The 15,232-nt window shown below is 39.1% G+C and overlaps 1 protein-coding gene across 1 annotated transcript in view; it reads left to right on the forward strand.

The window, feature by feature from the left end:
* Positions 1-825: 825 nt before the first annotated feature.
* Positions 826-15,232, forward strand: part of SMIM14 (small integral membrane protein 14) — a 71,596-nt gene continuing 57,189 nt past the window's right edge. Inside the window, exon 1 of the mRNA XM_027103140.1 lies at positions 826-960. The gene's annotated coding sequence lies outside the window, so the exon portion shown is untranslated. The remainder of the gene's footprint in view (positions 961-15,232) is intronic.

A 15,232-nucleotide genomic window follows, 5' to 3' on the forward strand; every position in this document is an offset into this window, starting at 1 on the left:
GAATAGCCCTAAGTTTTCCCAAATTGGGAAATCTCTTGGGTCCCAGTTGTTTAGCAGGGAAACTAAGAAGGTTAGAATGAGAGAGTAGGAAGCACCAACTTAGTTTACAAAGAAATGAGGTTCTTACACCACAAGTATTATCCTTATTTCAATCCCTAAGGTCAAAGCAACAAAGGTTTAAGCTGACTGCCTCCCAGTTCCCCACTATCTCTGGATCAGCCTTTAATACTCGTCTTGAACTGATTTTTAGTCAGCTTTCTGGATGCACTGTTAGGGAGGGTACAGGGGAATAACTGCCACGTTTGACGTACTGTTGTACATATAAGACTAAATCCTGATCCCCAATTTTCACCTGGGCCTGAGTGATCGAAAACAATCTCTACATGTCTCAGAAGACATCAACTTGCGCCCACGTCTACCAATACCCCCGCTATTCTAAAGACTCTGGCCGAGGAAAGCCATCAGCTTAGGCAAAGGGAGACACACTGCAGAGGACGTTGTCCACGACAGACGACACAGAGGACACACTGGCCACTTCAACAGACACGTGGCCTTCCCTCTCCACATCGGAACTGTCGGCTCCACCTCTCCCACCCGGAACTACAACCCCCGCGCTCCACGCCCGCACGAACCGCGTGACGCTTGCGCCCGCCCCGCCTACCCGGACCTACTGGGCAGGCGCAGGGCGCGCGCATGCTCGGCAGGCCGGCTGCTGGGGGCTTCGGGATGCTGCAATCTGTTGCGCCGCCGCCCGCGGAAGCCGGCAGATCCGGGTCTTGTGGCTAAGAGTGACGTGGTCAGTCGAATCAAAACAGAGGAGGGGAGGAAGCAGCGGCCAGGAGCGGCGGCGGCAGGGACGACCGGAGCAGCTGCTGTGTTCCGGAAGCTTCAGGCGGTCTTTCTGCCGAGGCTTGGTCCCGGCCCCCATCTTCCCCGCCCTATCGGTTGTTGTCTGGGCGGGTGAGTGTCTGCCCCTTCTCCCACCGCCGTTTGCCGGCCCACCTTCCCCTCACCCCGGTTTTTCCTGGTGGCTACTCAGGCTCTGGGGGACTGCGGCAGCTGTGGCAGAGCGGGGCTGCTTCTCGGGCTCGGTGCGTCCCCGGCTGGGCCGGCGACTCTGCACCTGGAGAAGCCCGCTGCTGCCGAGCCCGCGTCCCCCGGCGAAGAGCGAGGCGGAGAGCCTGAAATTTGGCTTTCTCTGCAGGAAACCAGAGTCGGGACTTGGCAGGGAAGTGGACGGTAGCCAGGGATGGTTTCATTTTTAGGGCAAGCAGTAAACTCGGGTGGAGGCGTATAATGGAGTAAAAAGAAGAGAGTCGTAGCTGGAAGGAAAACCCCACAAACCTTGAAATTCACACTATATAATTTACCTCTGTTACTCAGCCTTTGCCGGGTTTGATGAAGTCACTAGGATACCTCCTTTGTTGTGATTAATGAGACTAGAGAGCTGCCGTCCAGAAAGCGGGAGCTTTTAGCCCTTACTGTGTTGTGAATTTGAAGGATTCCATTTTTCTATTTGTTCAGTAAGTGGAACCAGAGCCGACAGTAAAGAGGTAGCACCCTTTATTGGAACAGATGAAGTGCGATAAACTGGTTACCAGAGTACCTGAAGTCTTATGTTGCCATTTAAAGCCAGTTTTCCAAAGTGGCTGTTTCTGTGTGTTTTTTAGCCAAGATGATGTTTGTTAGCCGTAGAGAATCAATAGGATGTTTTCAGTTGTCCTAGTTTGCAAAATCGAAGATGTGGCCTTAAGAGAATGTCTTGGCTTTGCAAAAAGTCGGATGAGCTTCCTGCACGTAATACCTGTGTTTAAAGAGATCTTCCAGTTTTTGTGTTATTGTTAGAAACCACTGGCAGCTGTACATAGAATAACTTGGATGGCGTAAGACCTTTCAGACGTAGTCTCGAGACCCTTAGGAGGCGTTCTCGCTGCCCAATCTGTGGAGCTTGCAGAAGGCTTGTGTTCCCTTCCACTTTAGATGACCGGCCACGCAGATTCCTCTAGTGTAGCTTGCTTCGAGCCCTGCCGCTCTCCGCACTTTTCCACCGCAGGAACGAGACCGGAAGACCAAACCTCCCTTTTGTCCTAACTTAGTTTTAAAAAAGAATATTTTTCCCCAGAGAACTCATTAATTGAGGTGTTTCTTTAGCAAACGGCAGGAAAGAAAAACAGAGCTATGTGCTAAATTGATTGTCACTTGTCAAATCCAGGTCTTAGGAATTTAGACTACTCCCTTGAAGGGTATGTCCTTGTGTGGCATAACATGGACCTCTTCCTAACAAATTTCTTCCTTCCTTGTGTGCAACTGGGATCTTTTTTTCTTAACACCACCGTTGGAATCCTGCTGATTTACACACAAACGAAATTATGTTTTCTTGAAGTTCTTTTTTTTTGACCTTTAATGCTAACCTATAACTGAATATTTTTGTTTATATGAAATAATTTGTGATAATTGGAGAAAATGTTGATTAAAGCAGATAAGCAAAAAAAAGAAGAAAATAAGTCATCAATATTCTTGCCATCCAGAGATCACCAGAATGTCAGTAGTGGTTTTATATCCTTCCAGACTTTTTTGCATTTATGTATTTTATACAAAAATGGTATCATACTGCATATGCTTTTCTGTAACCTGCTTTTCCACATAGTAGTACTTCATTTTTGAGTAACAAAGTTTAAATTTTTGCAGATAGGGACTTGTAGACCTTAACTTCTAGGGAATATTCACTGTATGTTTGCCACACCATAATGATTAAAATCGTGCTTCTAAAAGATTTCCTTTCAAATCTCTTATGATGATATTGTAAGATTTATGAAATTAATATGCACTGTGTGACAAGGCTTTGCTTGTTTAACTCTTGAAAGAGCAGGCACAGAATAGCCTGAGATGACAATATGGAAGTTTAAAAAGTTTTTGTTCATTTAGTGATCTGATTCAGGTAAAGGTTTAGTTCTATTCCATAGCTGCTATATACTCCATATACTGACCTGCTGTCCAGGCTTCTGGGAGTAAGATCCTAAAAGATTTTACTTTACTTTACACACTTAATATTCTTTATTAACATTGAGTCTTGGATGTATGCCCATTTAGTCCAGTGCTTTATCAGTGGTGCCAAAACAGAGGAAAGTTTCCCCTTCACCTCAATTTCAAAGGATAAGTACATACTACAAAGTATCCTAAACATAGGATAATAACGTATTGGGGTCTGTTAGTCATAAACTTAGCTAAATTTGCCTTAAATTATAGTGTTCAATATATATTCTGGATTTGTCCACTTCTTCCCATCCCTACTGCTACCACCTTTGCCAGCTAACCATCTCTCACCTGGCACACTGCAGCAACCTCCTGGTCTCCCTGCTTCCACTTTGGCTTTCCCCTTGCCACAGCCTAAGGGATCCTTTAAAATGTAAATCAGATTGTGTCACGCCTCTGTTGAAAAGCCTCTCATCACGTTTGGAATGAAATCCAAACTCTACCAAGGTTTGCCAGGCAGTACATGTTTTGGCACTGCCTTCCTCTCTTATCTTGTATCCGAATGCCTAGATTAGTACCCAGGAGCCTGGTCACGTGGCACTAGCATTGTCCTAGGAACTTGCCAGGCTTGTTCTTGCCTCAGGGCATTTGCATTTGCTGTACGGTGTGGATTAGATCTTTTCCCAGATCTTCCCATGGCTGATTCCATCGTGTTATTCAGGTCTCAGTTCAGCTTCTCCTTCACGGAGATTGCCCCCACAATTATCTCACCGTTCTCTCTTCTTTATTCCACCACTGTCTGGAATTTCATTATTTTTTGTATTCTGTCTCCTATACTAGAAGTTAAACTCTGGGAAGATGGGGACCTTGTCTGTCCTTTTCACTGCAAAGTAGGTGCTCAACGCATGTTGGTTGAATGAATAAACCTGAACACACCTGCATCACTCTTGAACGTACTGTCTATTTTAAACCAGTTCTTTCTATGGAAAACCCCTTATTTTCAGCTTCTTTTTGTAGGGCTGTACCTTGATTCTCCAACTTCAGTAGTTCCTGATGTTCGGGCCAGAGAACAGTCACATTCTACTTTAGACCTATGGAACTAATCCCTGGGAGGAATTGGTCCCAGGTATCTGAATTTTCAACAAGCCCTTTAGGTGATTTGAATGCTTGTCAAAGTTTGAGAATGTGTTAATATTTTAATGGCTTTTCTCTGGGAGATTTCTTCTTGCTCTATAGTAGTAATGATAGCTGTCATTTTGGGGAACACTTTGTGTCAGGTACTATGCTAAAAACTCTAAGCATGTTTTTCATTTAACTGTAGAGCAATTCAGATGTAGGCATTCCAGCTCCCACTTTACAAATGAAAGAACTGAGACATAGTAAGTAGCAGAAAGTTGGATTTGATCCCATGTCTGTTTTCTTAATCACTGTACCCTACTGCTTCTGAACTAGTGTTTAGAACTGTACACAGTACTTTGGTTTTGATAGGCCATGTTTTTGTTAAGGCCAAAGTAATGTTTTTTGTCCTGTTTCCAGTCGTGTCCTTAATGAAGTCCATTGTTCTGTTGGTCTTTTTGCCTGAGGTTGCATAGCTGGTAGATGACCTCAAGAAACATTCTGCAAAGGTCTTCTTGCTTTGTTGTATTGAATTTTCAGAGCCTACCAGGTTTAAAGTAAATTTGGATTATTTTCTCCTTCCTATGCATTACCTTGCATTCCACACCCCAGAAATCCATCTATCACTTTTTACCTGCTGGTATAGTCATTTGAATTCTTCCTACATTTTTTAAATTGATTTGGGTGTTTTAATATTTGGACAGCCATTGGATCATCATAAAGTGAATAGATTTCTCACTGCAAGACCTTTCCAAATGTGTAAAAAAAAAAAATTGATTGATGCATTAATTTCGAGCAGTTAATCCAGAGAAATACCAGTTGTCTTTACTCTCTTCCTAGTCTTGAAGCCTGACTAACTATGTTTATCTGTCGAAGCTCAGGTCATACATGACCTTTAGCAGAGCTCTATCCTAATCCACCTCAGGATTCTGTAAAGAGCCCTTTGTGGCTCCCATCACTTCACCTTCCATATTATCAGTAAATTGTCTGTGGCTCTCTGGCCTATTCGATTGGGAGGCCCATGAGGTCAGGGAGAACCAATTAAGCAATCAGTAGGCTTGCTGATGGAATAAATAAATGAAGAAAAATCACAACTTTACCTGTATCTGTGAAAAGCAGTACAATGCTAAAAGGAAGTACAGTATTTGTAATAATCTTTTCCCATATAATGTAATAAGACTTAGAACAAAAACTTCAATAAAAGACACTGAATTGTCTAAATTGATAATTAATAGTGATATATTAGTATACGAGTTGTAAAGACTTTGAAGAAAATTAAAGACTCCCGACTGTTACATTGTGGCTTACATTAGGATTTTTTTAAGATTGTAAAACTTCTTAGACAAATATTACTACAGGCTTGTGAGTAAAGGTATTCTTTTGGTGTGTGTTTATGTGCATATTCATATTTTGGCCCATACAAAAAGTGCTAATCATCTGAAATGGGTGGGCATATGTCAGTAGATCCTAACGTAGGTAAAGAAAAGCTTGGGCACTTAAAAGGCATTTTAAAAGAGGGCTGAAAATTATTTGAGTCTGAAATTTAAAAAATGTTACCTGTCTGAATATCAATAACAATGGCATTTACTATTCATGGAGTATATATGCCAGCCTCTTTACTTTCTTTACATACTTTATGTTTAGCTTACACATCGGCCTTCCAAGTCAGATATTGTTACCCCTAATTTACACTGGAGGAAACAGGCTCTGGTTAGGTAAGTTGCCCAAGGAAAAGCCACTGGGACTGTTGGGATTCAAACCCAATTTTCTTTGACCCAAAATTCATATACTTTGTATTACAACAGTGTTGACCAGTCTTTTTGTCTTACACAATCATGGAAGTTACAACAAGTAAACCTACTTGTTCTGGCTGTCAGAATATGCTAATAGAACTGCGATCATGAATTGTTTTGTTCTATTTAAGCCTAAATTGGATATGCATTTCTAGTAGTCCCTCTTTCTTTTTTTTTTAAACACAAGACATGCTTGTTACTGAAAAGCTGCAAAGGATAGTAATATATAAAGCCAACAACAAAAGCTATAATCCTGTCATTCAGAAGTCATCTCTGTACATGTATTTCCTTCCAGTCTTTTTAAATTCATCTTTGGTACAAATGAGATGTAATACTCACGTAAGCTTGTATTCTTTTTCGGGCGTTGTGGAGGGGGTTAACATAGTGAGCTCTTTACTGTGGCCTTAGAAAATTTCTAAACTTATTTTAACTGGCTGCATTTTATAAGATATTTTGAATAAACTGGTTTACTCGAAGTTTTCATTTATGTTGGACATGAATGTAGTTTCCAGTTTTCACCATTATAAATAATGTTGTGGTGAACCATGGCTTTAAATAGTCAACCAACCAGTCTAATTATTTAAAAAGTCATAATTGGGCTTCCCTGGTGGCGCAGCGGTTGAGAGTCCGCCTGCCGATGCAGGGGACGCGGGTTCGTGCCCCGGTCCGGGAAGATCCCACATGCCGCGGAGCGGCTGGGCCTGTGAGCCATGGCCGCTGAGCCTGCGCGTGCGGAGCCTGTGCTCCGCAGCGGGAGAGGCCACAACAGTGAGAGGCCCGCGTACCGCAAAAAAAAAAAAAAAAGTCATAATTATGACATTTAAATGATTTGAAATGTGATTCAATCATAGTTCAGCAAGTATATATAGCATACATATACTTGTAATCCGAGAAAATTTACATGAGAGTTTTTAATAGAGGTTGCCTGTGAGAAGAGAGTACCTTTTACTTTTGCTTTTTTTTTTCAACTTTCTGTATTTGAATTTTAAAATTAAATGTGATTGCTTTCAAAATTTAAAAAAAATGTTTAACTCCTTGGAAAAGTGTATATTTTTCTATACTAAAACCAATTTTTAGGTGTGTAGTAGGGCTTATATTTTGTTTATAACATTTTAAACTTCATTGCTTTTGTTTTGAAGAAAGTTACCTTCTTATTATTTTCATATTGAATTTTCATTTCCTTTTTTAAATTTAGATTAAAGAACAGATGTGAGTCTCAGTTTTGTAAAAACAGAATAAAGCTGGGTTTTGCTCGACTGCACTCATTGACAAGTATTACAGGTGCAGCACTTTCAAATTTTAACAGCTAATAAAGATGCTTCAAATCAAGTTAGGGATATAGTAAGCATCTTCTTCATAAATGAAGACTTAGAGGACAGTGTTCTGGTTGCTGTCTTGTTTTGACTTATACTTTTAAAAAACAGTAATTTTTTCCTATAGTATGTATTTTGTTGCTTTGTACTCTGGGCAAAGGTAATATAGAAGAAACTGACTTGCTTGAAATTTAGAAGACTTTTTTTTCTGTGGTGCTTACTCAAGTTTCATTTTTTTAAATAACATTGCTTTCTTTATCACAGAGGTTCTAAGCGTTTTTCCTGTCATCATGAACGGCATTGATGTGCATCTACGTGCAGATATGTCATCTAGGCTATAGCATGGGTGAGAGAAGCTGTGAGTTACCTGAGTTGGGAGAGCAGTAGCCATAACTCCTTTCTGCTTCCAAAAATCATGTAGGCAAGGAAGTGAATGGGAGTGATAGTGAGGAAAAGTCTTGATTCTGCTCTAGCTTATTTGAATGGTGTAAATCATTCACAGATTTGTAACATCACTTGTGATATACCTCAGAATTTCAGAACATACTAGTATTTTGTAATACAGCTATTGAAAGCTGGTTTTTTAACATTTGTAAGTAATTTATATCCACTATGACTTGGGGTCACAGAATATGGAATTTTTATATCATCTGTTGAATTTTTCTGTTTCTTATGAAACACAGCCTTTTTTCCTGAGTTTAAAAATTTTTATTCAGAATATGACTAAGTAGTACTCGAGTAGAAATTTCAGAAAATACTTTTAGAAGATGAAACTTTGGGTTAAGATATTGAGTATAAACAAAAATGATTCAGTTGGAAAGTTTTCCTTTGTTTGACCATTTATAATAAATTTTATCCCTGGATCTTGAGAGAATCTATGAGATTGTTTAAGAGCAAAGAACAGCTAGGGAAGGACAGGAAATTTGTAGGTGAGGGACCAAGGTTCAGAACAGAAGACTTCTTTCTTCCCTTTTCGCTTTTATGCAGAAGAGTGATAGCTGAGCCCCAGGAGAATACAAACACCCCAAAGCAGTATACAGAGAACTTGGGCTTAAGGTTGAAGTTACATTTCAAATCTAAGGGCTTAAGAGTTACTGGCTCAGAGCATTTTACAGTTTATAAAGCACTCTTACAAATTCTCACTTGATGAACAGCCCTTTAAAATGAATAGTTTCAATTATCACTCTTGTTTTATAGATAATCTGAAGTCACAGAGAGGCTAATTTATCAATTTCTCAGTAGTGCCGTAACTTAAGTCATTTATCTGAGATATATTCTTTCTGCTATCCCATGCTGTTTTTAGCAAGTGTTGCCTAAGGTGATTCCTAGAATACAATCAAATACAGGTAAGGGAAAAAAGAGTCGCAGAGGAAAGTAAAGGTAATGTCTAAGGTGTAGGAAAATAGGGTCACATTAATGGGGAATTTCCAGAAAAGTGGTAGCAGCCCTGGGGTGGACCTTTAACAGAGTCCTGTTCTGCAGAGACATCAAGGAATTAAGGAGGTAAGGAAATTCTAAATAATCTTGAAGAGTTCAGCCTTTAATAAACATGGGATAGAAGTTAAGTTGGTTAAGTAGTTCTCCTTTTGATCTTTCTCCAGAGAGATTATCACAGAAGTCATTTGTGATATTTATTTTGGCTATTAATTATATACTGGTATGTGATTATATTATTATATGAATGAATTATAATTAATAATTAACTTGATAGCAAGCTCTTGGAGGTGGGGCATGCCTTTTATTTCTTCTGTATCCTCCTCTGAACTCTTCTGCTAGTTACCTAGTCCCCTGGGGACTTGTTAGATATATCCTTTTCAGGAAAGGAGAAATGAGAGAAGACATGGGTTTGAAGCCCACCTCTACTGCGTGACTTTGGGTAAGTCACTGACACTCTCTGGGCCTCAGTTCTTTCCTCTTTTTTATTTTATTTATTTATTTATTTATTTATTTATTTATTTGCGGTACACGGGCCTCTCACTGTTGTGGCCTCTCCCGTTGCGGAGCACAGGCTCCGGACGCGCAGGCTTAGGGGCCATGGCTCACGGGCCTAGCTGCTCCGCGGCATGTGGGATCTTCCCGGACCGGAGCACGAACCCGTATCCCCTGCATCGACAGGCGGACTCTCAACCACTGCGCCACCAGGGAAGCCCTGAGTTCTTTCCTCTTTAAATGAGTGGATGAGAACTGGTGCATCCCCAGAGTTTTAAGAGTAACACTCGTCAAGTTTTGGTTTGTTGAATATAAATAAAGACTTAGCATCCTCTAATCTGTACCTTATCTATACAGTGATATCTTGCACAGGCCTCCTGGTCATACTGACCTTGTTTCTTCTATACATTCCCATTCCCATTCTATGAAAAATGAACATTTTGTTGTCATTCTTTCTAGCGTGCTCTAGTCTGTTCCTTTGGAATAGTATGCCCCCAGAAAGAGTATAAGTTTTTTGTTATCCTGTAAAAATGTGTTATGGTAAGATTTTCAGAGGTGGTTTTTATTGTAGTTTTCTCTTGTAAATAGCTAATTCTAGATGGGCCTGTTGATTTGGAAAAAATGTACAACGTAAGAGCTGTGAGATGAGTTTATTCAGTGTCTTACTAAGGACTGTAGCATGGGAGACAGCCTCTCAGGTAGCTCTGAGGAACCGTTCCAAGGAGGTGAGGGAGGAGCTGGTGTGTGTGTGTGTTTGTGCAGTCAAGTGAAAGGTTACTGCTAGTCGCGAGGATCAGATATCTCAATTTTAGTGCTTTTCTGTGCATGAGAAGATGCAGAAATCTGGGGTCATTGGAATTCTTCCTTAGATACGCATTTTTGACTATCTAGGGGCCCATAAATCCAAAACGCAGAATGCTTCATCCTAAATTCTTTCAGTGTGTACTCATAGGTCAGCAATGGTTGTAGCTAATGATTTGATCATTATAGAACTGAATGGTAGGCAACATTCTTTGTTTACAAACAATATAGGGTCACCCTATTGGATCAATTTGGGAGTATTATAAGGAATTTGTTACTGTAATTGCTTGGCTATTAATGTGAATTTTAAAAATTTGTCATGATAGGGATTTCCCTGGTGGTGCAGTGGTTAAGAATCCGCCTGCCAATGCAGGGGACATGGGTTCGAGCTCTGGTCCGGGAAGATCCCACATGCCACGGAGCAACTAAGCCCATGTGCCACAACTACTGAGCCTGCGCTCTAGAGCCCACAAGCCACAACTACTGAGCCCACGCACCGCAACTACTGAAGCCCGCGTGCCTAGAGCCTGTGCTCCACAGCAAGAGAAGCCACCACAGTGAGAAGCCCATGCACTGCAATGAAGAGTAGCCCCTTTTTGCTGCAGCTAGAGAAAGCCTGTGTGCAGCAACAAAGACCCAAAGCAGCTAAAAAAAAAAAAAAATTTAAAAAAAAATAAAAATTTGTCATGATAGAATTCAGTAAGTCTTAACTCCTAAGCATAAATAATTATGGTATTTAAGGTACATAATAGGGTTTATTTCAACATTTAATTTTTAAAAATGACTTTAACTTCCCAGGCATAGCTTTACCGTTTTTTAACAAATAACAGTTGACTGATTTGAACTTGAGTCTGCATCCTTTCCTTGCCCTCTTCCCATCAGAGAATCAGAGATGCAAATGTAGTTTAAGAGAAAAGTATGTCACTAGTAAGAAGTATTAGGAAGTTGGTTGATGGTTATCTCATTTCTGTACTGCTCTAAAGTTGTGTTTATAAGAGTGAAACAAATATACCTAGCATGATTGGTCATATTTGACAGATGTGGAATGAGTCTTGGTCAGGAATTTACATTGTGACTTCCTGTCCAAGATCTGGCTCATACTGGATGGATGTGTGATCATGGTCAAATTGCTAGCTTATCTGAACCTATTTTCCTCGTTTTAAAACGGATAATTTTCCTGCTTTGACTTTGTCGGAAGGGCTGTTGTTAAGATATGAAAGTAGTTAGAAAACTACAGGCAAATATAAACTATTATTAGGTATGGCTATGTTTGATTGAGATCCATTTCTGATAAAAAGAATAAAGCAAATGAATATGTTACAAAAAAGTATTGTATACGAGTGAATTTGAACACCTTATTGCATTGAGATGTTGAGTCAGTTGATAAAAGTAATCCCAACAACTAATTATAGTATATTAGTACATAGTACAGTAATGATAGTATTACTGAAATTGATAGGCAAATATTTTGTTCTCCCTGTTTAATATGCACGGTAGCCAGAGTTTTGGGATAGCTCTGCTCATTTGGTTAATCAGTTTTCTAATTGGCTACTGGGTAAAAACTTGGTATCAGAAAGCTATTTATAGAAAAAAAATATTTTTTAGAGGTAATTACGCCTTTGATATAATTGGGAATAAGATTAAAAATAGACAGCAGGGCTTCCCTGGTGGCACAGTGGTTGAGAGTCCGCCTGCCGATGCAGGGGACACGGGTTTGTGCCCCGGTCCGGGAAGATCCCACATGCCGCGGAGCGGCTGGACCCATGAGCCATGGCCACTGAGCCTGCGCGTCCTGAGCCTGTGCTCCGCAACGGGAGAGGCCACAACAGTGAAAGGCCCGCGTACCGCAAAAAAAAAAAAAAAAAAATAGACAGCAAACTCAAGTGTAGTCTCCCTGAATGTCTGGGGGGCAGTTCCAGCAGTTTCTGGCACATATGTTTCACTTTCTTGGTTTTATAACTTTGGAGCTTTAATCAATAGCATTGACGCTTTTTAGATAAAAATGCATAGAATGCTTCTTCTGAGTTCCCCATTTCACTGACCAGCATTTCTACTTTCTGTCTTATAAAAACAAATTGCATGCATTCTAAATTATTACTCTGTATTTTGCCCTTGCTCTGGGTTTTGATTATTTTTTAAGATTTTTGTTTTTGATGTGGACCATTTTTAAAGTTTTTATTAAATTTTGTTACAGTATTGCTTCTGTTTTATGTTTTGGTTTTTTGCCCATGAGGGATTGTAGCTCCCCAACCAGGGATCGAACCCGCACGGCCCCCTGCACTGGAAGGCGAAGTCCTAACCACTGCATCACCAGGGAAGTCCCTGTTTTTAATTTTTAAATGGGAAGAGTTTTGATACTGTTCTTGATCACTGTAAAGATTTGGCTATTTGGAAGAGTGATTTTATCATAAATCACCTTCTTAAAATTACGGTAGAAAGATAGTTTTCATTCTCTGACCTTGAGTTAGGTTTGGTTATCCCTACTTTCTCAAGAAGAGCCCTATGTTTGAGTGGGGAGAAAGAAGAGTTTTTGTTTTGGTTGTCTATAAAAATGTATTTCTAAAAAACTTAGGTATGTTTGAAATTTTTGGTACTAAAAGGTAGAATAGTATCATGCATTCGTATGTACCCATCAACTGGCTTCAACAGTTATTCAGCTTATGGCTGTTTTATTTCATCCATACCTCCCCCTTTGGACGATTATTTTCAACTGGATTCCAGGCATAAAATCTCTTTTAACTGGAAATACATAGTGAGATCTCTCAGAGATAATGACTCTTTTCAGATGTGTCAATTGACTTTCTAATGTTAAAAAAAAAATTAGTAATTCCTAAATAACATTTAATCCAGTCAGTGTTCAAAGTTCCTGGTTGTTTCACAATTGTCCTTTTGCTAGGTTAGTTTGAATCAGGGTTCAGACAAGGTCTCTACATGGCATTTGATTGTTAATCTCTTAAATTTCTTCAACTGTAAGCGTATCCCTGCCATCTCTTAAGAGTTTTATTTATTTTTTACCACTTATTTATTGAAAAATCTGAGTTTTTCTTAGTTTTGCTGCATCCAACATTTTTCCTGATTTACAAGAGTTAATATATAATCATTATATGATATTGAAAGATAAAATATACAAAATGAAAACTAAAATCCTGTCACCCAGAGATACCCAATGATAGTTTTGGTATGTTTTCTTTCAACTTTTTTAAGTGTTTTTTTTTTGTGTGTGGTTTTTTTTTTTGTGGTACGCGGGCCTCTCGCTGTTATGGCCTCTTGCGTTGCGAGCACAGGCTCCGGACGCGCAGGCTCAGGGGACATGGCTCACGGGCCTAGCCGCTCCACGGCGTGTAGGATCTTCCCGGACCGGGGCACGAACCCGTGTCCCCTGCATCGGCAGGCGGACTCTCAACCACTGCGCCACCAGGGAAGACCCTGTGCTTTTTAAATATGTGCATGTGCTTTGCTTATTTTTATATCCTATTTAATATACTTTTGTGTCGTGTTTATTTCCCCATGTCATTATGAAAGAAAATGAAACATTTGACTGCATAATACTTCACAGTATGTGTCATAATTTAAATATTTCCTTTTAGCCAGAAATTTAGATTGTCCCAATTTTTCACTATGATAAAGCTATGAGAACCATGTTAGTACATAAATCTTCGTATTTCAGATTTTTAATTTTTTTAAATTTTTTTGGTCGTGCTGCACGGCATGCGGGATCTTAGTTCCCTGACCAGGGATCGAACCCACACCCGCTGCCGTGAAAGTGTGAGTCTTAACCACTGGACTGCCAGGGAAGTCCCTCAGATTTTTTTTAAATGAAAGAACCTTAGAAGTGGAGTTATTCACAGGACATGAACATTTTTTGACTTCTGGATTCGTATTGCCATAAAAGTTATAGCTTGTGATCTCAAATGCAGTCTCCACTTTAAGAATCTGTTTGTATATGCTCCATGTTATTAAGATGTCTTTGCTTGTATTAATGGAATGTGTTTTTTTTTAATTCTTTGGCTCTTTTAATTGTATTTGAGAATTTTTTTATGCACACATTTTTATGTTGTAAGTTTGTTGATATTTTTCGTTGTGTGTATCTTTAGGAAATTCTTCCACTAGAGGCCAAATAAATATTCACCTAAATTGTCTTCTGGAATCACTGATGGGTGTTTTTTCCTTCTTAATTGCTAGCAGATTTTCCTAGGGACCATTTATTAAGATGTTGATCCCATCCTCATTTATTTGTAATTCAAGTTTTGATATATAAATATATATATGGTTGGTATGTTCAGAAAATTCTAGAAAAAAGAATTGATTTCCTATTTACTGGGTTGTAATATTATCTCTTATCTCTCTCCTCCCTCCACCCTCTTTTTTCTGCCTTCCAGCTATAGTATGTATCCAGATGTCTTTGATTCTGAATGTGCCTTGGGAAAAAACCTGAAAGAAAACTAGTCTCATCTTCATCTGTTTTCTTTTATTTTCCTTGTTTCATGTGTATTTTTAAAATGAATTTAAAAATGAATTCCCCCCCAAAAAAATTCCCATTTGCTTTTATTTTAAACTCAATTTACCAAACATTACCAAAACATTATACCAATATTAGTAGTTTGTGATATATACTCTGTTGTTTCAGTATTTTGATTCGCTTAATTGTTAAAGCTTCCACCAGAGAATGAGTAGAGGAAGGGAAAGGTAAAACATTGATAACTGATTTTACAAAGAATGATTACCCAGATTTAGGGCAAAGGTTGACTTTAGAAGTATCCATTGTATGGTCTGTTTATATACTTGGTCATTTATCACTGATAATGGGATTTGGCTTATTTTGTAACACATTCACTTACAGAGTTTAGAATACCTTTTTGTATATATTAATTCTAACCAAGAAATTCAGTGATGATGGAAAGTCAGATAGAGGGTTAAAATAATTTAGCCTGTTCAGTTCAAGAGAAAAATTGAAATGTAATTATTTGTCTCTAGAGCTAATGGTTCTTGTACGGGAACAACAAGACGCTTACTCTAAGGTTATTCTTTTTAAAAGTTAATAGTTTTTGAGTAATTCAGAAGATACAAAGCAGTATACAGTGAAAAGTTTCTTTACTACTTCTGTCCCCTGAATGCTTAGGCTCTCTTCGAGAGGCAACCAGTTATATAATTATTTTTAATACTAAATTCTTTTTTTCCCCCTAAATTCTTATGGTTTTAAACCGTTCGCAAGCATCCATAGAAGAAAATTTATCTGTGAGTTATTAATGCAAGGAAGTTCGGCATCAACCTTTAGTATTTATTTTGGATAGAATCTTTTGTTTACAT

The sequence above is a fragment of the Aethalodelphis obliquidens genome, unplaced genomic scaffold (assembly GCF_003676395.1).
Source record: "Aethalodelphis obliquidens isolate GAN/ISIS:26980383/991018 unplaced genomic scaffold, ASM367639v1 scaffold6, whole genome shotgun sequence".
Lineage (NCBI taxonomy): Eukaryota > Metazoa > Chordata > Mammalia > Artiodactyla > Delphinidae > Aethalodelphis > Aethalodelphis obliquidens.